At 45.7% G+C, this 22455-nt stretch overlaps 1 protein-coding gene across 4 annotated transcripts in view; it reads left to right on the forward strand.

Annotated features, from left to right (window-relative positions):
• The window catches only part of BCS1L (BCS1 ubiquinol-cytochrome c reductase complex chaperone), a 113748-nt gene that overhangs the window by 26028 nt on the left and 65265 nt on the right, over positions 1-22455 (forward strand). For 2 of the 4 annotated variants that reach the window (XM_085650046.1, XM_085650047.1), the window contains exon 2: positions 7198-7268. The exons of the other annotated variants lie outside the window; for them this stretch is intronic. The gene's annotated coding sequence lies outside the window, so the exon portion shown is untranslated. The remainder of the gene's footprint in view (positions 1-7197; positions 7269-22455) is intronic. 4 annotated transcript variants of the gene reach the window in all.

Here is a 22455-nt window from a genome sequence, read left to right on the forward strand (position 1 = left end):
TATGGAATATCTCCGATATGACCGGCGGTATAGCATGCAAGTCACGTATATAGATCAGCAAATCATCCGCATATAGAGACACCGTATGCAAACCATCATCGAGGGGGACACCCCAGTCCGCGCCGCTCTCCCGGAGCATAGCTGCCAACGGCTCCATGGCAAGAGAGAAAAGCAGCGGTGATAAAGGGCATCCCTGCCTAGTGCCACGTCTGACCCTGATTGCGTCAGATATGAGTTTGCTTGTGCGGACCCGTACCATGGGTCGCTGGTATAACAATCGCACCAGTTTGAGGTACCCGTCGCCTAGTTCATATTTACGTAGCACTGCCGCTAGATAGGGCCATTCCAATGAATCAAAGGCTTTTTCTAAATCCAGCACTAAGCAGCCCGTCCGTGGCCAGTCCCTCGTTGCATACTTCTGAACTCTGAAGAATCTGCGTATATTAAGAGAGGTGCTGCTGTTTGGGACAAAGCCGTTTTGATCGGTGTGGACTATGGCTGGGACGAACGGGGTTATTCGTTTGGCGAGGGCGGAAGCAAGTATTTTATAGTCTGTGTTCAATAGGGCCAGTGGACGATAAGAACCAAGGATTTCGGGATCCCTGCCGGGCTTCAAGAGGGAGACCAGCAGTGCCTCATTTTGCGTGAGCGTGAGGGACGAGTCCTCTAGGGCCGCTGAGTATATACGCAACAGTTCCGGTACTAATATGTCCGAGTAGGCTTTATAAAATTCAGCCGGCAGTCCATCCGGACCCGGAGATTTACCATTTGAGAGGGAGAAAATACTATCGCGCAGTTCCTCCGATAGCAAAGGAGCACCCAATTCCTCCTGCTGATGGTCTGTCAATTGCGGAAGCGTCAGGGCAGAGAGAAATTCTCTTATGTCCGCGTCTGTAGCTAGGAGGTGAGACCTGTATACCGCGGAGTAATGTTCTACAAAGGCTTCATGTATATCTCGTTGGGAATGTACTAAGTCACCGTGTGGGGTAGTCGCCTCCTGTCTTATCAGCCACGACATCAGCTTGCCTGGTTTGTCTCTCGCACCATGGGAGCGCGCTGAGTGTGCTGCATAATTCAGATTGCGAAGTCGGTCCAGCAATCTGGAGTGCTCCCCTCTTATCTGCATCAAGGACCTATCATCCCCTCCCAGTGCCTCCCCCTCTCTCTGGAGCAGCTGATTTTCAAGGTGTGTGAGTTCAGTCTCTAATTGTCTCCGCATACCCGCTTGCATGCCTAGGCAATCGCCCCTGACCACTACTTTAAATGCATCCCATTCAACCTGAGGTGTTGCAGCTGTGCCTGTGTTCTCTTCAAAATATTGTGCAATATTGGCGGCTAGGAGACTCCTGAAAGGTGCGTCCAATAATACATCTGGCTGCAGTCGCCAGGCAGGAATTGGCGGTTGGGCGCAGTCCCCGGATAATTCCAATACATGCGGGTTGTGATCTGAATGTGTCCTGCCCAAATAGTGTACTGTATATACATGTGGGAGCAACCCTTCTGAGAGCATGTAGCGGTCTAACCGGACATGCAACGTATGAGCACCAGAGTAATAGGAATACACCCTGTCATGGGGGTTCCGGTGTCTCCAGACGTCCTTTAGATGCCACTGCCTTGCCCAGCTGTGTAATGCCTTCATGGCGACATGCGCATTTGTACCTGGAAGGGGTGGAAAGTAGCGGTCCAATGAGACATCCAGTACACAATTGTAATCCCCTCCCCAAGAGCATAGGAATATCATGCCATGGCGCCAGGACGCACGACATATCATCAAAGAAACTAGCCTGGTCCGTGTTGGGAGCATATATTGATGCAATTACCACCTGTCGGCCATCTAATGAGCCCCTGATCACTACATATCTGCCTTCCGTGTCTATTAATGTTTGTGTGATCTTAAGTGGGACCCCTGGTCGTACCCAGATTAGTGCACCTCGCGCGTAGGCTGAATACCCTGTGGCATATAGTTGACCGCGCCAGCGGCGGTGTAATTGTTGGATTTCTGACTTGGCCACATGTGTCTCTTGCAAAAGAGCTATCTGTATGTGATGTCGTTTGAGGTACGAGTATATCTGGTATCTACGTGACGGTGTGGGCATGCCCCGCATATTCCATGTACCCATTTTAAGTGTAGCCATAGGTCTTATAATGTGTTGAGTAGCATCTCAGTCGCGGCAGTGCGACAAACTTATGCAGTGTGAAGGACCCAGCAACGTACCAGTCCCCAAGCTCAATGACCCAAGGCATCATGCAGTTTGTGTGAACAGCATACAATAAAGGATCTCATAATAAAAACCAAAACTGAATAATAAACTAAAGAGAATGCCAAAAGGGCGATGATGTAACCAGCAATCGCCCAAACTCCCAAGGGAGGTAACAGTAACAACCAATCTAGGGGGGATGCGCTACGTCTCTCGTTCCGTTAACTTACGGTATATGTGGCCCGCATTTCAGAGGCTCCCCGCCTCCAGGCATAATACAATATAATAAAAGCAAACTTTGTAACCCGGCTCAGGAGTACCCACCAGGCCGACACTGGGTGCTAGTGTCCACCCAGCCGCAATCAAGCCCAAAATCAGTTCCCGTCCAAGCCCCCCCCCCCCCCCTCCCAGCGCGACACCACCCACCATCGCATGCTATATTCAAAGTCATATCAGGACTATTACACATGACTATACCATGTGCGACTGCATACCCCCATGTATAGAGTACAATACCTCAGGTCGCAGTCCAGAATAGGATTATATTGTACATTGGTTATATAATTGTATCGGCTGTCTGCGGGGTAACGTCCGGCTGCTCAGTTGATTCCTGTAAGTCCTGTAGGCCATACATTCTCTCATCATCGCTGGACAGCTCACGCTGGCCGGAGCTGGACGCATCCACGGTCACCAAAGAACCTCTGATCTCCGCTACCGCCTGCAGGGCATCTCTTTGTCCGCTAAGAATCAAATCTGTATGTGGTCCCACCGGAGGCGATGGCGGTGCCCGGATCCTCGCCGGCCTACGCTCTCTCCGGCGGCGGCGAAGGGGGCCCCTCGATCTCAATGGGGCCGTCGTCACAGGGGCATCACGAGGCCCCGCAGCAGTGAAGGTGTCCAGCCAGTCCTCCGCTTCCTCCGATGTGGCAAAGAAGTGTGTCTTGTCATTTGCCACGACCCGCAAACATGCCGGAAAAAGCAGGGAGTATTTCAGGTTGTGTTGCCGAAGACGTTTTTTCACTGCCAGGAATGAAAACCTCTGTCTCTGCACCTGGATGGTATAGTCCGGGAAAAACATTATTTTGTGATTATCTATTTGAATTTATTGTAGCTTTCTGGTTTCTTGTAGGATTGAGTCGCGGTCTCGATAGTTGAGAAGTTGGAGGAGCATTGGCCGAGGATTCGCTCCCGTGGGGGGAGGTCTTGCCGGTACTCTATGCGCACGTTCTATGACAAAGTGAGGCGAGAGTGTTCCCTCCGGCAGCAGGCTTCTGAGCCATTTTTCCATGTGCACGATAGGCACCTTTCCTTCCCAGCGTTCCGGCACACCTACTATTCGCACGTTGTTGCGGCGCGCTTGTCCTTCCGCGTCCTCGGCTCTGTCCTCCAGAAACTCCACTTGAGCGAGCAAATCTTGTACTTGTTTATCTGCCTGGGCCACCTGCGGCTTAATGTCTGCAATCGCGGACTCCAGGACGGTCGTGCGATCCGTTAGTTTCCGATGGTCAGCATGCAGATGAGTGAGATCAATGGCAACCTTGTCAATCTTAGATTCCAAGGATGTGCGGGTCTGATTGAGGGTTTCTTCCATACGTTCCATTGCAGCCAGCACAGCATCCAATTTGTTCGCAGTCTGATCATCGTGTCCTTGCTTCGCCATTTTGTCCGTCTTGGACTTAGTCGGCGGCTGTTGGGCCTGTGTACCCCTCGTTCCGGCCCGTGCCCGGGTACCCCCCGACATAGGTCACCGCGACCAAACACCGTGCCGCTCCGTTTAGGACAGGATCTCAAGACGATGACGTCGGGGCTCAAGGGTCACGGCGGGGTCCCGGTGATATTCGGAAGTCGCGGTCAGCAACTGCGTCCGCTCCACTGCCCGGAGCCCCGGCGATAGGGCACTCCCGCCCCGCACTGGTGTCTCCGTCACAGCACAACCACCATCCGCGGCTTGCTGGCATCTGGTTCACTCCGGTTCGTGGGCATCCGCTAGGCACACAGACATCCCACACAGAGTCCTCCGAGCGTGACCCAGCAGCGCAAGAGCCTCCTCGTGTCAATGTGCGCCCCTCTGTCAACACAAAGGCGATGGTGCGGTATTCCAGTATAATAGTCAAATGGCAGGGCGCGCTAGACCCCAAGCGCCACCGCCACCGGGCATCAGGCAGGACAGGCCCCGCGCCTCACCATGCAGCACCACATCCCACGCACAGAGGCATCAGCACTGCACTCCTCATCATACCTTAGTTGGTGTGAGATATCCACGCCATGAACGCCGGTGTCGATAGTGGCAGCATGGGAGGTGGCGGCAAGGCGGGCATGGGTCTTCAGGCCTTTGCAAACAGCCCAGTAGCAGTGGCTCGCTCCGATTGGGCCTGCCAGGAGGGCAATGCCAATGATAGCAGGGCTGGCAGTCACTTCTGCTGTCTCTTTCCCCCTGGAGTTCACGGAGCATGCAGCAGCCACCCACAGGCTCAACCTCGCAGTAATCAGCAACATAGGCAACCCCCGTCCAGATGGGGCCACTGCTCGCCTCAATGTAGCGGAGGGGCAGCTAGATGATCCCCACAGCCGTCGCACTCACAGCCGGTGCAGTGCAAGCCCTCCAGCATAAATGCATGGGCAGTCCAGCTTTGTCGCAGTCACACCTCGGAAGCAGCAGCCGCGATCCTGCCGGCATCAGCTGCAGTCGGGTGTCGCAGGAGGCCAGTGCAGGCAGTGCAGCAGGGGGTGCGGGGGGACTCCGATCTTACCTCACCCCCCGCATTAACCGGTGGAGGTGCGTTTCGCCGCTACACCATCTCCTCGCGGCCTAGTGGGCGGAGCCAATCCCCGGGCTCGCCCAGTGTGTCTCAGCCGGAGTGAGCTAGGACCCGTCGGTCCGCGGCAGCCAGAGCAACCCACGGAGACAGCGTGAGCAGCGGAGGGCCAGGACGGGTCCCCGCCAGGTCGGCGCTCAGTGCTGCGTACTAGGGTTTCCGTCGCCAGGGTTTGGAGCCCGTTTGGGGGGAGCCTCCGCCGGAGCTTCACCCGGACACGTCTTCCTCCATCGCCGCCGTAGCCACGCCCCCCCCCCAACAGACTCAACTAATGACGCCAAAAGGGACTTGTAATTGTGGAAAAGAGTAAGACTCCTTGCTGAACCTTCTGGGACTCCAAACTGAATCTCTTTAAAATCCAAGGAGTGTGGTGCCATTCAGACTGCTTGGCCTCTGTTCGAGACAAAAGAACAAATCCATGCCAAGGCAGTACGACTGACTGATATCTTCCTGTCACTGGAGAAGAATGGAATGAGACACCGTGTCAGAGGCTGCAGCTAGATCGAGTAGGATCAATACAGCCTGTTTTCCCTGATTAAGTGTCAACTTGACAGAATCTATCACCTCCACTAGTGCTAAACCAGTACAGTATCATAGTTTGAAACCAGACTGTTTATAGTGCAATAACTCACCTTGCTGCATAATAATTCATAATTATACATATCATAATCACTTGGTAAGACAGTAATCATATAAAGACACTAAATATCCTCAAGAGAGAAAGTTTGATCTCAGAAGAGAAACTGTGGTTTGTTATAAAATAATGCATCGTATACCAGCATAGTAGCTATAGGAGAGAGTCACCCAGCATTGTGACCAATTCCAATTTATCAAGACCTGGTGTCATATATGGTAATTCAGGAAAGATGTGTTGTTTACTACTGGAAATGCAGCCTGACCCCCTTGATGATGGCTAGTGCAATGGTTCTTAATCTTTGACTACTATGAGCCCCCTCTTAATTATTACTAGAGTCTGGGGATCCCCACTGACTCATTATTGGAATACGGGGACCTCGGCCTAAGCAACTGTGATGATTTGGACTGTAAAACTATACCCAAACATACAGACACAAGCATTTATCAAACTAATACACAAAGTATGAAATATTTAATTAACAAAAAAGGAAAAATTGATCTAAATTCTAATTTAATTGGATTCAAGCCATGCATCATCCATATTATTTTTTGTTTGATGCACTTGAATCACTATGAGGATAGCCACTTCATTTTAACAAACAAAATATCTAAAGTTCAATGGGAAGGTTGGAGCTTTTCTTAATTTGATCATGGCCACTCATCATCTATATTATATTAATATCATATATTATATTCTGTTTGCACTTGAATCAATATGAGAATAGCAACTTCATTTTTAGCCTCCAATTTTCAATTCCTACACATTTTATACAGTGTTTTAAAAATTCCAATTTTACATTTTGCTTCTTTATTTTTATAAAACGTATTATCTGTTAATATTATTCACAGTTGCCTGATTAGGCAACACGGACACCAGGGGTCCCTGAACCACAGGTAAGAAATCACTGGTCTGGTGTATTTATGTACTGGGATTCATTTATTGCTTTTTCTATATTAGAGATACATTTTTCCTTAAATAGAATTTGGATATCGAATGTTACTTTCTTTAAAACATTTTCCAATAAGCAATGTATTAACTAAAGGGGTGGAATTTAATATGTGTCTCTTATAACAGTGCTGCTTTTCCAAAACACCTTTCCAAGATAGCCAATATGCTTGACCATTTGCTTCAATGGACACATAGATTTGGCATGCCTTCCAATTTCTGTTTTTCACCAGTCAAATTTACACCCGCACACTCCTCCTCTACTCTTTCTGACTCTCAGACCGTATGTGATTGTCTTATACATTCCCACTACGGATCCGAAGACAGATTCGGATTTTTGGATACAGAGACAGAAGCTCACTTGACGTCTACAGCTACAATTTATCACAGGTTTTATACATGTTTTTGCTAATGTCTATCCCCATGTCATAGGCCTCTTTCTAATGATGGTGTCTGTTATTTCCACCCCAGCCTTTTTGCTCCATCTGACTGTAAAGTACTTTCGATTAAATCTCTTCAAGTATTACTGTCCCTAACTGTTCTCTTGTTTGACCGTTTGTGGTCAACATTAAAATGATTTTTTTAATTTTGATTTACTTAGATTCTCGTGTGTGGACTATCTGCTTTTGTGACGTATGCGGAGAATAGTCACTCTTCTAACGTGACTTTGAGGTAATCCTTTGATGCACTCGGACGTTTTCCTTTTCCCTGCCTCCCTCTCACAATATTCACTCACTTTGTTTACTGTACACCATGCTGACTAACGGACGGTGCAATCTGCCCGTTTATACTTATTTTTGGGATTGCTCACCTGAAACACAGCGTTTCTGAGGCCGCCTTTTCACTTAATGTGAAGTTTGATCACGAGTTGGGCAGGAATATATGCATTTTAGGATGTTGACGCTTTATGCATATTTTCTGCGTGGTAGTTAATGTTTAATGAGTAGAATCTTGATTGGGACCCGAAAAAACTGATTGAGTGTGGTGAGTAGGTTCTGACTTTTCCTACTGTATGGTATATTGCTCCCAAGGGGAATTTCTTATGCTTTTGAATTGTTCCTTTGGTGTGTTGGGCCCCTCTAATTTTTTCTGCAGTCTTTGATCATGAGTATGCTTAACATTGGTGTGTTGTTTTTTGTACCTGACACTGATTGTCCTGCCCACATTCCTCGGTGTTACATATGTCGGTTATCTCCTGATTTTAATTCCGTTTATGCCAATGAGATTTTCCAGCCTTGAAAAAGGTCAAGGCCTGCTATGGGGCAAAACAGGCGTTGGCTGTTGTCTGTAGATGTTGAAGAACACAGAATAAACCAATCTTAACTTGCATTGGCTCTTCGTCATCAAATGGATGATTGGCCATATATATGTACATTATCGTTATTTTATTTACCATATTAAGAATTGTAATGCTATTAGCAATTATTGTGTACATAACGTTGTGCAACAGTATCCCCATACATTAACAGAACCTTGTTGATTCTCAGTGTGAGGGGTTGGTGTCATATCCTCAAGGGGATAGGCACACATTTCTTAAGTACAATTTGACTTCAGCAATAGCTGAGATTTTGGATTTGAAGACCCCTTGTTCCCAAAGCAAAATCAGGAACTGGTGAGCTGAGCAGTTGCAGAAAAGATCTCTTGTCAGTGTCCATGCAGCTTAAACAGGAGGTCAGCCGTATAATCCTTGGAGTCCACTTCTTTGTTCTGGATACAAGAGGGAGAGCAGCTCCAGTTCTCTAGGCACTTCTCAGGTCACAGACCTCTTCTATTCTTGCACAGGTCCAGAAAGTCTTCTGAGGAGGGTGCTTAGGGTACCACTTGTATGCTTGGCACCAGCATGTGGCTGTGGAACTCCTGGCTACTTAACCAATGGGTTCAAAGTTCAAAGGGGTGACTGCCCACTTTTCTGCATTTCCTCTGTGCCCTACTGCAAGCAATCCTACACTGCCCTTCTCTACCTAAAACCAAGATGACAGATCCTTCCTTTCCGACGCAGAGCTCCTGTGCCCACCATAGAGATGTGGCCAGGGAAATGAGCAACCCCTCCTCTGTGGTCTCTAAAAACCATTTCTGGGTGCAGCCCCCCTCCCTACTGGGTTGGTGCCTGGCTGACCAGAGGGGAAAAAAGAGGAGTTAGGCCCATGTGTTAGCTACATCTGTCTTTGACAGGGTAGGCGTCTTTGAAGGTAAATAAGTTCCCGGGCACAGCCCAGATGGTCATCCTGCCAGAGGAACAGAACACTACCCCTTACCTAAGACCTTGATCTCAACTCTATGAGCATGTTCCCATCTCATTAAAGGGCTATTTAGCTCCTGGGTAACATCTGTAGCTCACACAAATTAGCCCTTAAGGGCTTTAAGCAGGGAAAAGGTAACTTTCCAAACGTCTCATTTCCAAAATATTTATTACAAATCCAACCTCACCAGTGAATTGGGATTGTAATAAATATTTCAAACAGTCAAAAAATAAGTTTGTAGCTGCTTCTTAACTAAAGGGAATATTCAATTTTTGGAAAGTGAGTTATTGGTAGGGGCAAATGTAGGTCTGCCACTGGCAATAAGGCCTCTAACACATGGTAGGACTCAGCATAGGTCTTAGACAATTTATTCCTATGCTCAACCCTTGGTAATGTGGCTGCAAACAGACCGGCTTAATTTCAAAAACAGGTATGTAAAGCATTTAAAAACACAATTTCAGTAAATAATTAAGACACAACACATAATACAAATCCAACACCAATTTATAAAAATAGGAAACAATTTTATCTTTAAAATGACACCAAAACGACAAGAATCCAATGTAGGGAACCGGAGATATGAATTTTCAAAGATTTAATAAAATATTGCACTTAGATTATAGCACCATATTGTGATACCTGCTCGCGATAGACTGGGCCAAAGTCAAAGTTTCTGGCCGGGCGCGATGGAGCCCTGAGCGGCTACAGCTCGCAGCAGGTCCCAGTCGCAGTTTCTACCTTCACACTTAGAAACTTTTCTGGAGCTTTTCCTCCCGAGGGCCCTCAAAGCTCCCAGCCAGTCTGGATCTGGTGAGGGTTCGCCGGCTTGACTTGTGACGAGGTCCCGGTCAACTTCCAAGATTACTTCAGTGGGGCAACCCAGGAATCTTGGCTGGCACACGATGGAAGGCAGGCGACTTGGCTCTCGCGGTTGCTCCCGGTCACCTTTTCTACAAGCGGACTTAGAAACGTTTCTGGAGCTTTTTCTCGCGGGGTCTCTCGATGCTCCTCATGTAGCCGGATCCGGTGAGGGTTCGCCGGCTTCAGTTTTCTTCTAGTCCTGGTCAAACTCTGGAAGTTGGATCCATGGAGCATTTAGTGGGACGAACCTGGTTGGCTTGGCCTGCTCGTGGTTGAAGACAGGCGGCCTGGCTGGCCAAGTTGATTCGGTATCTTTATGGAGCTTTTTTTCAAAGTTCTCCAAACTTCTTGTACTTCTTCCTGAAGTTCCTCAAGGGGTCCCAAAGTGTCTCAAACTTACTCCAAGTGTCTGGAAGCTCCAAGATTGTCCTTGAAAGTTGAGGACGTCAGTTCCCACAATCCACTGGTACAAAACCCTTACAAATCCACTGATGGTTCTCCACGGTGTAGATTTAGTTGGTGATGTTCCAGATGAGCTCTTTTAACCTGTAGCTTTCAGGGAGTCCACTCTTTAGTTCCTTTTCAGCAAGATCATCCACAGGGCTGTAGTTTCAGATGGTGCAGTCTTCAGAGGTCAGTTATCTGCTCAACAGGGCACTTCATGCTTCAGTAAGTTTCAAGCAGCAGATCTGAAAGGTTCCGCCCCTCTCAGATATATATTACTAGCTCTCTGGGTCAAGCAGGAGGTCACATCTGACTAATGGGAGCAGGGTAACTCCTCCAATATATGACCACATCCTGTAGAGTGTGGCATTATGTTGTATCAGAGTGCATCAAATCTTCCAATTCCATAATGGCTGATTTTCCACCAAGGAGGTAAGAGCTGGCTAAACACACCCCTAGGATGGCTAATTTACTTAGACTCTCCCCCCTGCACCTGCTCATACCTTCCTTAATCCTACCATCTGCCTAAGGTCAGGACATTCAGATCTGTAAATGACACTGGTCTCTACTCTCCTCTTTGAAGAACATAGTTTACGACTCCTACCCCTGGCCTGGCATTCCTATGAAACAGCACACTGCTCTGCCAGCAGAGCTGGTTAACCCCAGGGGCTCTTTATGACCTCTACAAGGCAGTCTGGCTAATCCACTTAACTCTGACCAATCAGGACAGACCACTGGAAAGCTGAATTTGGACTTACAAACAAGAAAGACTTATAACTTCTTGTATATACACTTTAGGAGAAATTCAACAATATGATATTGTTGGATTTATGAATACCATTCTGGGAAGTCTTTGAATGGCATTTCTAGCCCTCTCCTATCAAGAGTTATTAATCAATAACTTCCTACCATGTTAACCTATGTAGCAGGGGATTTGCAATGGGAAAAATTACTTGGGCCAGTTTTCCAGCACCAGGAATAACAAAAACATACTTCAAAAGTACTTGTCTTAGATTTACAGGAACCCCCACCCAAGTTGCAACTAGGGGAACTTTAGGGGTTCTGAATCTGTAGAAATATTGCAGATTCTCCCTCCACAGTGCTCCTAGCATCAAAGTCGAATTTGAGCAGCATGTTACCACAATGTGGGGAGTGAAATGTGAAATTCCACTTTACCAAGGCATATAAAAACTAATTTTATAAGGGTGTGCCTTCTAAATACCCGATCCCCCCATCCCTGGGATACCTAGGGGAGACCCTGGGGGTCCCTAATATGCCAAAACATTGTAGGTTGTCCATGTTTAAGGGCCCCAAACACCAAAGTCGAGTTTGAGCACAATTTACCTTTTAAAAGCAGTCCTGGCGCCTAGGGCTGTTTTTAAACTGACCTCAGGCTTCAGCAGTGCACCCATGCAAGTGCTGAAAAAGGCTGCTGGCCTCTAAACTGCCATGCCCCAGAGTACTGGGGACTTCTAGGTAGTTTCAATCCCCCTGCCCTATTATTTACTAGGGGCTTATAGGGTAATGTCATGCCAGTCACAGGGGTACCCCACCGTACCATTGTGTACCCTAGTGTATGTAGGTGTTTTAACTGTATTTTAATGTGTCTCTTTCAGCATAGCACTGGCCCTGGGCCTGGTTAGGCAGAGCCCGGGGTCAGTCAGAGTCAGTTACCACCAGTACCATTCTGCAAAAAGTTGGGGGGTGCCCAGGGCACAAGAGGACTTTGCAACATCAGTGTAATACTGTAACCTAGTGCTGTCCTAAGGAGCAGCCAACAACTACTACAGTGAAAATGGCTTTTAGCTCCTTTTCAGTATAAAGACATCTTTAACCTTACATTTTTTTTATGTCCTACTGTTAAATACGATGCACTATGCCTTATGGAAAATAACAGACACTTAAGGTTGACTTATTAAAATAAGGCTTATGCCTGTCAAAAGGGGTTATTTTGACAAGCCCAATGTGCAGTTTTTAAACTGCAAAGCCAGGCTTCAGAGGATAGACTACAGTCCTGTTTGCATTGGGACTGCAGTGGGTGGCACAATGGGTGCTGCAGCCCACTGGCGACATTTAACTTACAGGCGCTAGATACACTTTATATCATAGGGACTCATAGTTAAACTAATTATTTCAATAAGGGGTATGTTTCATCGTGTTTAAAGGGGGTACTGGCACTTTAATATGGGTTCAAGAGGTAAAGTGCACAGAGTTTTACAGCCATTAAAAACAGTCAAAGTAAAAAACTGGGGGTACACCATGCAAAAGGTGGTCATTTCCAACTGCCATTTTATCTAATATTCTGTGATCCCTTTCATATAAGTTCACGTCTATTCTTTTCTGTACCAAACGCTAACTCGTCTGCAGTGAATTATAGATTCTGCTGGCCATAATGTTGGAAAGCATATATAAAAAAAAAAATCTAAGAAAATAAAAAGCAATGATCTCCATAGGACACTCCAATCGCGTTTTACATGATATGAGAATCAGAAATCAAAGGACGTCCTTCAGTTAGGAGGTACAGTTTAACAGAGACACCTGTTCACATCTTAAATGTAAAAAACAATGTTGTTCATTCCTGGGCTACTTTGGAATGAATCACTTCATTCTCTTCTTCGGTAGGAGTTGTACTGAAATAAAGCTGTGTAGCTACTTTAGGGTGCACTGTTCAGGGTTTGTGTAATGCAGCCCTCGCCTGGTACACTTCTTGTCTTCTTAGTGTGAAGTGTGATTGCACAGGGCATGCAGTGTGAGTATGCACTGAAGCCCTAGTCCCCTGAATACAATGTTGAATCTGACGTTTTTCTATTGGGTGAACCAGATGGCCACAGTATTTAGGAATGTATCTGCCTGGCCTGTCTTTTGAGCTGCTTCTTCTTGAACTCAACATGGTTTCTCTTAATGTTGCTCTTGAATTTGGCTTTCTGCCCGTGAATCAAGTAGGATGCATCCAGCGGGTCAAGGCTATGTGACATGTGTGGTCCTATGTGGCATGTGCAGCTCATGCTGTCTGCATGCAAGCAATGGTAAGTCGAACAAAATGCCCTGGTGGCAGAGTGGTTAGCAGAGTCTGGGACTACAAAAGGTGCATCATAATGTTGTTTCTGCTCTGAAAGTGGTGGCCATATTTATATGGTTGACGTACAACACCTCTTCCCACCAAAGCAGTAAATCCGTGGTAGTGTTGTAGAAACATTTTGGGTTTGGGGGTCTTTGTTGCAAGCCGATGGGGGTGGATTACTGGTAAATGGTTTGTCACCAAGGATTTTTGCCTAAGCCTACTTCTCTCATGACTGTGCCCTTCACAAGCATTGCAGCGGATTGGCTGCCCCTGAGAAGAGCACAGATCGTGCTTTGTGGATTGGCTGGCATTGATCGCTGGGGAGAAGCAGCTGCGCACCACACTTAGTTCTGAGGGAGCAAAAGTAGGCTCTGGTGTGACTCCACTGCCCGTCACTAAGCCGGCGTGGGCTCAAGCACTGTGTACTGGTGGCATCAGTTCTATATTGACTGTTATGAGAGGAAGTGGGACTTTTAGGGGAGCTCACGTCAACAGTTAAAGTTAAACAGTGCTCCTCTTTTGCAATGACATAGGCTACCCTAGCACCGTATTGAGGCACACCAGACTGGATGAGCGAGAGAAATGCCGCTCTGGCCTGTTCCAGAATGTGAATGCAACTTTTTTTTTCTTCAACAACAGCTTAAGGAAGCTGACGCAAACAAGCCAAAAGAGATAACTGTGAATGTATTTGATTTGCTAACGTGATCTGCCTGAAACTGGACCTGTTTAGACTGAGAGATCATACATTAAGTTTAGACTTTGATATTTGTTATTTTCCAACCATCTGCTGTGAAAGCAGCTGTCTCACCAAATGCATACCCCCTGTATCAAATAATTTTCTAGTAAAATATTGTTTGGTGTCGGTGTCTTGGAAAAGCTGCAGAGAAAGGAGGAAAAGATGGCTGCTGAAATCATATCCTGGAACCCCAGATCACTTGTCTGCTGTGGCAGAGTAGAGAGGGAAGGGGATGAGAGAATGGCTTGCCCACTGGATTTCTATTTGGTTGCAGTGTGCCCTCAGGTCTGGTCATAGGGTCACTGTGACAGTTGCTTGCAGAGGTCCAAGTCACAAATGTTTTGCAATTTATTTGTGTGGTATATGGTACAGTGAAGGGGTTGTGCATGACTGAGCTGCAGGCTAGAATGGCAACTTGATATTGGTGCTGCACTACCACAGTTGCATCATCTTCTCACTGGGTGCATCTGTTGACTACATGGAGCTAGCACTGAGGAAAACAAAAAATGATAGGTGTATTGCTGGAATTAATCTCAGCCACTGGCAAGAACTCTGGCAGCAGTCCAGTACAAAATGGGCTTTTTCTTTTTGCCCACCATGCCACCTTAGACAAGAACCATGATCCTGCTTTAGATGCAACCATCCAGCCTGAACTGCCTAGTCAGGTTGCATCTGAATGGGAACACAAGCAACCCTATACTGGTATCGGCCTATATGGGCCTCATCAGTAGGGTGGAACATGAGGTTTATAGCACAGTGAGCGCAGGACCCATATATGGGTATACCTGTTGCACTTGGTGCATCAATTGATGAGTGGATTGCTTGATTTAATTTCACCCACTGATAGTTTTGGATTGCAACCCAGTCCATCTTTGTTCTTTTGCCGACGATGCCACCACTGGCAGGAACAGCCATGCTTCAAATAAACGTTGGTCCCCTCTGAATTGGCGGCTTGGATCCAGTCTTACTTCATCAATGTTATCTGTGAAGCCTGCAGCCCATGATCGCTGAACTTCTGGGCTTTCTGCAGAGTATGACCACAGAGGACTTGCAGTGACAGTTTCTGCTGAAGAGCCTGAGGCCATGTCTGCTCTTTGGTGTCACTTAGAATGTAGCATTCATAAGGAATCCCTGAATTGTGGTGTGGAGGCCGCTACAGACCCTGGATCACAGCCTCAAGCCTGGGTTGGCTTCTTGGTGTCATAGCTAAAATGGCATGGCAACGCTGTGCCAAGAAGATGGCTCCATTGCTGACAGTATTTGGGAAAGTTTCTTGGAGGTTTTGTCAATTCTACACCAAGTTGGATACCTCTAAGACATCTCTAGACACCTCTGTAGATGGTATGGCACCCACCTCTATTGACAAGGTTTACAGACGGCCCTTTGTGGAACTGCTTAATGTTGCAGAGACAAGGCTGTTATTGAAAGTCTTGCCACTGGTTAAGCAGAGGGCTTTGATGGCTTTACAAGCACATTTTTATAAAGAATGCAGTCTTTTTGCCTGTCTATTCTGAGGTTGTGTATAGGTGCTTACCTGACAAAGAAGATAGGGTCTGTTAAACGTATCCCTGTGTTCGCTCCTGAATTAGGGTAATAAAATGCTTGCTCAGATCTTTGCATATTATTGCTGGACAAACTGGTTATTCTGGATCATGCTGGTTTAATTCCTGGCAGACCAATATTGCAGTATGCTGACTCCATTTGCTCGAATACATGGGGTACTCGCAATGTCTTTGATGTGACCGAGGGCCTCACTGATGACAGCAGGGGGGGTTGCATAAAGTGGGTGTAGGGGAAGCAAAGCATGTACCTTTGGTGGCTGAACTCAATTGCACAATATAAAACCAGAAAACATGGCATGAATCCCGGCTTCCCCACTTGACCAAATTGCGTGATCCTAGGCAATTGTTTTATTTCAACTTCCTTTCTTCATTATCGCAAATAAGAGGACCTCGAAATACATGACTTGTACAAAACCTTCTCCTATGTTTGGAAGTAATCACTGATGGCATTGTTGTCAGGGTAGGGATGAAAGGAACGAATCTTTCTAAATTCATGTTTGAAGACCATCACCTTTAAAAAAAATACTTCTGAATGAACTGCTATCATCTGATTTACTAATGTGAAATGGTTCTACAAGTTAATGAAACACACTTCTTGAATTTTGAAAAGACTATCATATTTGTATATGTGAGCTGTCTTTAAAAATGAAGGTGTTCCTAAAGTTAAGGGCCTAGTTACTTCCTTTTGTTTAACTGCAATTAACCTTTAAATAAGTGATTGCTGTTTTTTACATTTTTTAAATGTTAGTGCTGAGTTGAGTAAGCAGCAGCCCAAAGCTGCTGCAGGTCAGGAGGCTGCATGTAAAGGTCAGGAGGGCCGCACTTTGAGTATCCCTGCTCTAATACACGAACTCAGACTAGAATTGAGACAGCCTTTTTATTTACCAATGCAGAAAAAGATTCTTGTTCATTAGAATTGCCCTTTTTGATGCCCGTCCTTCGCAGGACTGGCTTGGGCACTTCCTTATTGGTCTGCTGAAGCTCCTCCTGTCTCTATTCTGACCCCGTAGGCAGGTTCCCTGTTAAAGGCAGTCTGCATGAACCCCTTTCAGTTGACATGGGTTTCTGGCAGTGATGGCCCATATCCTCTTTGCTCTCCACTTTTGGAATGGAACCACTTATTTTGGTGGCTGAGGAAACTGGGTGCTCACTGGGTGTTGCTTTTACCACTGGGAAGCTACTTGTTTTGCTTTATGGTGACAATGTCCTTTTATTTGTTAAGCATCCTGAGATGAATCTCTTGCCCATTATTTGGGAAATCATTGTATTCAGATACTTCTCTCATACAGGAATGTACTGTGGAAAGTCTTAAATATATCTACTAATATTGGATACGTAACTTGAGCCCAACCTGAAATATCCTTTGCATTGGTTCACAGATTCGGTGCGCTATTTAGGCATCCATATACAAAGAGATCACAATATTTATTGAAAGAATCCAGAGAAGTAAGGACTAGTGCTTGAAAACCTGCTCTCTTAAGTGGAGTAATTAATCGCACACCAGCTGTCTATAGGTGTTTTAGTGGCTCTCATTGACAAGCATTGGCATAGCCAATATGTCTCGCCTTTGGACCTTTATAAGTGTGTAGTCATGCAGCGTATTATTCAGTGTAAGCTGTATATAGATGGAGTCATAGAATGAAGAGAACGAGATAATGTTCGGTCCCCACTGTAAGGGAAAAATAAATCTAGGTAATTAGTCTAGAAATCAAATAAAACACGGGACAAATATCACATATGTCCCGCATCAGGGCAAAAACAAGCCTAGATTCAGATAAAAGGGTCACTACATCAGGGAAACGAGAACTACAAATGTTACATGTCAAAGCACAGAAAGGGAAGCAATAAAGGCTCTTCACAGGTTTACCTGGTCAAGAGGAACCTAAGTTGCAAACACTTCTTGATAGAAGACAGCCACAGCTATGCAAACGCTCGTGGTTTAATACTTGTTTTCATTAACTTTTGTCCAGATTTGTTTTTATGTGAAATGTTTGGAAAGGCTGAATAGCCTAACAAACCTAATTATTACAAAACAAACGTATTAAGCGATTAATTTTCTTTTCTGAGCTGGTGGTACTGTGCTAAAGGAAAGCGCTTGTACAGAGAACGTTAACCAGAATTTGGAAAAGCGTTGGTGCTGGCTCATTCGTACAATGCATTGCTTGCCAAGAGAGATAGAGTAGTGGCTAAATTTCTACGTTATTAGTGAGAGTTAGGTTAGCCGACAACACGGGACAATTAATAAAGGCTATCATATCATAAGCCTGTTTTATGGTAAAGTTGGCACTACAGGGACTGTGTCATCCCTAAAAATCCTTACCTAGCAACTCCAGGTTAATATTTCCGTCGTTACTTATGGTTACCGGCCACCCCTTTATTCCGCCCTTCACGATGTCAATGCGCAGAGTAGAGAAACGGAAAAGGGTCCTGAGAAAAACCTTGCAGGCACTGCCACCCTAAGAATAAACATAGAAAATGAACATCATCGAGTTGGATTGATAGAAAATAAAGAGAGACTAAGGAGTGTCCCGTTTTAGGTCTCGCCTAGGCAGCGCATGCGCTGTCTCGTTGAGACATGCAGTATATGCTTTAGTGAGGGAGTCTCCGCCTCCATTTACTAATTGTTTTTGAGTGTGTCTTTCAAAATTTACTACTTGCTATTGACTTAGTGTTCCAAGTCCATCCTTTTTTCCTGTTGTGCACGCCTATGGCTATTGGCCCATTTACTTGTATTAGTCCACTTTTTTCTGGTCTGTTGTTTGGGGGAGATCTCATTTTTTAATGTGCCTTGCTTTTTGACAGAGTTTAAATGTTTCAGCCCGAGTGTGTTTCCTGGCATCTTTTTTACTTCCAGGCAACCGCTGATAGTGACAGACTTTGTGTGTTTCCCGTACTTCGAGGCAAGCGCTGATATTGACAGACAGACTTTGTGTGTTTCCCGTACTTCGATATTGGCAGACTTTGTGTGTTTCCCGTACTGTCAGTGGGGCCTTGTGGATGGGAGGGGGCTGCAGTTCTGCGCAGACAGGCATCTTGCCTGGAGACGGTAAATCTGCACAACAACAGACCTGGTGGAAGTGTAGGGGGGGGGGGGGGAGACTCCCAGGGAGGGCTTGAGCGACTCTTTAGGGAAGAAATGACTTGAAAAGGAGATGTGAAAGTTTTCACTTGGGCCCCTAGAGACAAGATCTGCTGCGTAGATAGCAGTCACTGCTGCCAGGCGCCAGGAAGACCTGTCTCCCCTCCACGCAGCGCTCTAGCAGGGCCGAGGTGACGAGTAAGAGCACAGGAGTGTGGTACCTGACCTCTGCGTGCGTCTCGCGGATTAATACTGGTAATAATATATATATATATATATATATAGGAACCACCTCAACAGTTAATAAAAGAACCACCTCAACAGGTAAACAAGCATTTGCAATGCAATAGGTCTCGCATTTACACAAGTTTAAGCTATTAGTATTGTAAATGACATGCCTTTCATTTAGGTTTTAAAAACAAAAACAAAAATAAAAGACTTTGTCATTTACAAGGTCAATAGCTCAAACTCGCGTAAATGCGAGACCTATTGCATTGCAAATGCTTGTTCTAAATTACATTCTGCAGCAGAGCTGAGCAGATCCAAAGATGACTGTGAAATCTTGGAGCTCGAGCTCTGTTTCTGTTTTTTTCGGCAGATACCAGGTACTGCCGTACTGCAAGAGTTGATGGTAGATGCAACAGGATATCTGAGCTCTCATTGGAGTGCGTCTTTTTTCTTCTGACACCAGTGTTTTGAATGATCGCTCCCTGCTTATCTTCGTGCCAGTGGGCTCACTCCGTGGCACAGGAGAGTCTACGGCTGGTGGAGGTGACCTCAGGCATGGCATCACTTCCCTCTCCCATGTTTCCCCACTGTACCTTCTCTTCCATAGTGAGGCAGTGTTGCTGACTGCGTGAAGTGGTTGGTGGATGCCCTGCACTTATCTGATGGAGGCCAGATCTGCAGTATCCAGTACACACCCAGAAGAGGACCAGAGAGAGAAGGGACTGAGCCAAGGGAGGATGTGGTTACCTACCAGTCCTTTTGCCTCTCTAGCAGTTCCCTGAGGGGGTCCCTGCTCATAAACATAATACCAGTCAATGACCCTGTTGAATTAGTGAACAGGTTGTACAACAGACCTTCATCGTGGCTGCAAAGAAGAAAGCCTCGAACACGGGCTTCCAAAGGGTCAAGCTGCATCCAATGAGGCAGCCATGAAGAAAGGGGAATCTATAGCAGCTATGCACAATAGTAAAAGAGAAGATCAACACAATTGAAACAGTGGTCCGAATGTGGAAAAGAAGCTGTGACGAAGTGTTGAAAGATGTAGCACCCCTTAAACATTGCACCACAGAAGAGATGCTGAAATGTAAGGCAAGTTTTGAGATGTTTGATGACCTGGGAGGAGGGATGCCAATGTCTGAGAGTTAGGGATACCATCCGAGATTCTGGCTCCGTGCCTGCTTGGTGGTGGCGTGTGCTTTGCGATCAGTTAAAAGGTCTGGGAAACAATGCCGCAGTAATCTGAAAGACTTACTGACTGCCCTTGAAGTGCCAGGATAGGGTGTTTGCAGTGATGAGACACTATGGTGATGATATTACAGTCTCAGGACAGAAGAGAGCGGATGCTATGGGCAGTGCCGGAACCTTGGCAAGAAAGAGAGCTTTGATGGAGGTCAGAAAAACTAGTGACGTGGGGTCCGCCAGCCTCTGTGGTCTTCCTGATCAGATTTCGAGTAGAACTCGGTGCGAAGCGCTATGTGTTCGGGCAGGTGAACTCGACGTTGAGGGGTTGCATAGGGACTATGGATGAGGTGGAAGTAGTGATGCCTATGTTGTGGTAGATGTGGTGTTATTTGAGATATGGGGCTAGTGCTGAGTCTGGGGTATGATTAGGGTAAAGATGAGTAATCAGAAGAACTTGCGATGGGTGGGCTTAGGTACTCCGATTGTTTCCTCAGTGTGTTGGTTGCCTCTCTGCTTTCCTCTCCCCCTCTTTTGCGCCTTGTGAGCAGCACCATTTTAATTTCCAAGGGCATTGACATAATTTCCAAAGTTCATTTGTTATAAATTTCAGCAGTGTTCTTGCGTGATGGGGTTATGTTTTGTGGTCCTAAATATGACTATTGGAAGGAAATTGTTTGTACTCATTTGTGCAGATTTTGTGACTATAAAAAAAAAAATCTAATAATCTTTGTTGTCCAAGCTGATGTGGAGTTACTAGCAACCTTGGTAATGATGGCTTATATTAACTCTACCTTATGAAAGAGATGGATTCTCAATCCCTGACTTTGAGAGGTATTATTTTGCTCCCCAGGCCCTCTACGCCATATTCTAGTCCCACCCTTCCCTCCATAGGTCTCTTTTAGTGGCAAAGAAAGACCAGGTTGAGTTGGGAGAACTCCAGACAATCCTGACTACATGACTACACCAGATCGTTTGTATGTTTTTGGTTGTATATGTAGTCACTGGACGTGGCATTAGATGAGCAGGTTAGCAGGCCATGTACACCTCTACTCTCCTACAGTTTCTCTTCTCCATTACACTGTACTTCCTCCTTCATTATATAATTTTGAGAGATATGTACTGACTAGCCGAGGTCTGACATAAATTTGGCAGTTCCATTTTCATGGCTCAATTTCGTGGGAATCTGGGGGCCACGTCACTTAAATTATTTGCAGACTTTAGATTGAGGCAGACTTTGTAGTATTAATTATTGTCCTTTCCAGAGGAACCCCTGGAGTCTGTACTAACATCAGTGTTACTTACTAAAGACTCTTATCTTCACAGCTACAAACATAGGAATTCCAGCTCGTAAATTATGGGAGGCAGATTTCGTGCGAACTATAAAAGAGGATTGCGGTCATTATTATTGTGCTTGGGCTCTGATGTTTTCATGATTACAGACACATACGTTTAAAGTTTACATGTATGCACTATATTTACTCTATCCCAGTACTACTAACACAGATAATGCCTTTAGTTCTATCTGTCACAGATCTGCACTCCTCTACATGGACTGTATCTACTGAGCTTGGCATTGCCTGGGCATTTAGATTTACTGGATGGCAGCAATTGAAATGATATCCAAGATCACTCGGGTTACTATTGATCTCTCACCTTTGACGATGTTGCTTGGTTACGAAGCAGACATTCCTAGATGGTTAGGGGGCTTGCTGCTTTGCTGATACTCTTTACTAAGTGGTGATGTAATTCGGGGATAATAAGAGATGTATGCAATCAGTAGTATTTCTGTAGGGTAAACCTAGCCAAAAGGCAGCTGAGTGCAGTATATGGTCAAAGATAGCATAAAGTCAATGGGTGATAGGAGAAGGTGTAGTGAGGATACGGGATTCACTGCGGACATTGCTAAGTTAGCATATGTTAGTACACGCTTGGCTGGCATGTTGCCGCTTTTGCACACGTTTCTATATTACTTTGTTTTCGCAAAACCAGTGCTTGTCCACATGAGAACCGTCTACCTTTCACGTTTCTTGCTGTACTCTGTGGGTCTTGTCTGCACATCGTGTTCAAGGTCGAAAAAAAATGTCCCTCATTAATCTGCTTTGGTCAGTCCCACGCATGTTAGACATAATACACACACAGCTCCACTAATGAAAATCGAGTGCTTTTAATAAGGCATTGCATGCATATGAGGCATTTCAAGAAGACCCTTCCAGAGAGAAGAGCTGTGCTTGAACGGAGATGTAAGCTATCTTTATAGAATATTATCTCAGTTTATTTTCTATGGAATTGTAACAATGCTTACTATCTTGTGTTTATGTATTTTGCTGCAGGTATTGGCTCATATACTGCTTTATAGAGCACGTTAGTTAAAATAAACATTTTAAACTATACAGTGTCTCTGATTATTCACGTTGTGGACAAGTATGAGTGAGTGAGCGAAAGAGTGTTCTTGCTCCCGCGATTCCT

This window comes from Triturus cristatus, chromosome 3_2 (assembly GCF_964204655.1).
Source record: "Triturus cristatus chromosome 3_2, aTriCri1.1, whole genome shotgun sequence".
In the NCBI taxonomy this organism is placed as follows: Eukaryota; Metazoa; Chordata; class Amphibia; order Caudata; family Salamandridae; genus Triturus; species Triturus cristatus.